The sequence below is a fragment of the Chrysochloris asiatica genome, unplaced genomic scaffold, assembly GCF_000296735.1.
Source record: "Chrysochloris asiatica unplaced genomic scaffold, ChrAsi1.0 scaffold00125, whole genome shotgun sequence".
NCBI lineage: Eukaryota > Metazoa > Chordata > Mammalia > Afrosoricida > Chrysochloridae > Chrysochloris > Chrysochloris asiatica.
The window spans coordinates 3,464,956-3,467,427 of record NW_006408643.1 but is presented as its reverse complement, the minus strand read 5'-3'; positions in this window follow the sequence as shown (position 1 = coordinate 3,467,427).

The following is a 2,472-nucleotide window of genomic DNA, read 5'->3' as shown; positions in this document are numbered from 1 at the left end:
TGTGTTCGAACAACTGCTTCTTGGTCCAGGTACAGATTTTTCAGAAGTACAATTAAGTGTTCTGTAATACTCATACTTTGCAATGTTGTCCATAGCTTGTCATGATGCACACAATCGAAAGCCTTTGTGTAGTCATTAAAGCACAGGTAAACATCTTTCTGATAATTCTCTGCTTTCAGCCAAGATCCATCGGATATCAGCAATGATATCTCTCGTTCCACAGCCTCTTCTGAATCCAGCTTGAACCTCTGGAAGTTCTCTGTCAATGTATGATTGTAGCCGTTTCTGTATTACCTTTAGCAAAAGTTTACTCGCTTGAGATATCAAAGAGATTGTCCAATGATTTCTGCATTCCGTTGGGTCACCTCTCATTGGAATGGGCACAAATATGGATCTCTTCCAATCAGTTGGCCGGATAGTTGTCATTCAAATTTCTTGGCAGACATGAGTGAGTGCCTCTTGTGCCGCCTCACTTTCTTGAAAGATTTCAATTTTCATTCCACCAATTCCTGGTGCCTTGTTCTTTGCCAATTCCTTCAATGCACTTTGAACTTCCTCCCTGAGTATCATTGGCTCTTGATCATATAGTACCTCTTGAAACGATTGGTTGGCGGGGGCCAACAGCTTCACAGGGCTACCTGGGATTGGTTGGCTCAAACCTATGGTGGGGAAGGATGTATGAGCATACAAGACAGAAGCAGGTGCACATTAGCTCAGGGCTCTGTTCCCTCCCAGAGGTGGGTCAGAAACAGGAGATTATGGGTAATCACATGAGGCTGAGGTAGTCTATTGCTTATTTCCTGGAATATGAACCTTGCTCCAGGAATGAGCTATACCTGAGGGGCATAAGGGCCCAGCACCTATTTCCATAGGCCTGCCTGCCTCTTTCTCCCCATTGAGGCCCATGTAGCTAGATAGCAAAGTAGTGGGCCTCACTTTCCTGGACGATGTTTTTTAGGTCAGTGGGCACTGACTGATAGGTATGTTGCCAGAGTATGCAGGAGGCAGCTTTCTTTTCTACCCTGGCTTCAACTATGCATTTTAGTGTTTTGACAGCCAGTGGAAGGAGGCACGGGATGAGTAGACATCCCCCTATGATGATCAGAAATCCTCCCACCAGAGTTTTGAATCCTCCAATGCTGAGAATCCATCTGCTTCCCATAATGATTCTGGACTCCATCCGTGCCAAGTTTGCACAGGAACATGAGCTAGGTTTTGGATCTTTTTTACAACGTCCTCAATGGCTTGTCCTTGACCATCTATCTGTAAGCAACAGTTTGTCAGGTTAAAATTTATACACACACACACCCTTCTTAAGTTAAAAAGTAGTTTAGTACTAGTCGGTTTTGATAAACAGCATGTCTGAGTTGAATTTGTTGCTGAGCTAAGAGGGTTAGGTTCTCCCAGTTTCACTCGTTATAGGTTCAGTTAGCTAGGAGGGTGCCCTCACATTTTTAGTAACTATAGAAGAATTCTATATACTATATATACTATATGTTGTTGTTGTTGTTAAGTGCCATCGAGTCGGGTACGACCCATAGCGACCCTGTACAGGGTTTCCGAGGGTATAAATCTTTACGGGAGTAGAAAGCCTCATCTTTCTCCCGCGGAGCGGCTGGTAGTTTCGAACCGCTGACCTTAAGGTTCGCAGCCCGATTCGTAACCACTACGCTACCATAGCTCCTTATATATACTATATAGTATACTATATATAGTATATATAGAGGAATTCTACATACTTTGGACACATTGTCCAGAGAGAACAGTCGCTGGAGAAGGATGTCATGCTGGGTAAGGTGGAGGGTCAGAAAAAAAGAGGAAGACCCCCAATGAGATGATCGGCCAAGTGACATCATTGATGGCGTCAAGTGTGGCGGTGGTAGTGAGGTTGGACCGGATCGGACATTGTTTCGTTCTGCTGTGCATGGGGTCGCTATGAGTCGGTTTCAACTCAATGGCACCTGACAACAATGACAAACATAGAAGAATAGTGTGGTGGTCACTGTTTGGTCCACCTTGGTAGTGTGGGTGTACAGGTTACAAAGATTTTTTTTTCCTTTTCCCACACCCCAAAGTCCAATTAAGATGAGTCCCACGGTGGACAGCCTCATGCTTTGGCCGTGTGTAGATCAGCCAGTTCCCTGTTTGTGACTGAAGCAGGGTGGGTCATACGTCTCAGTGTTACCTTGCAAGGTTTGGTAGGGTCAGTTTCAACTTTCTGCAAAGATGAGGCTTTCTTCAGTGTGCTGTGGTGAATCCAGGTGGGGACTCCGTTTACCTTGACTGCTGTGGGGGTGGTCAGGATGACAGCTGTCCTCGTCACTTGGGTTTCAGTGGGGTCAAATTCCAGTTCCTCACCCACACTAGGTCACCTGGGCTTGGGATAATTTTTTTTTTTTAAATGTTTTATTGTGAATTATGTGATAGTTTGCATGGGAGAACATTGGTTTTACAGTCATCCTTTTGTATATC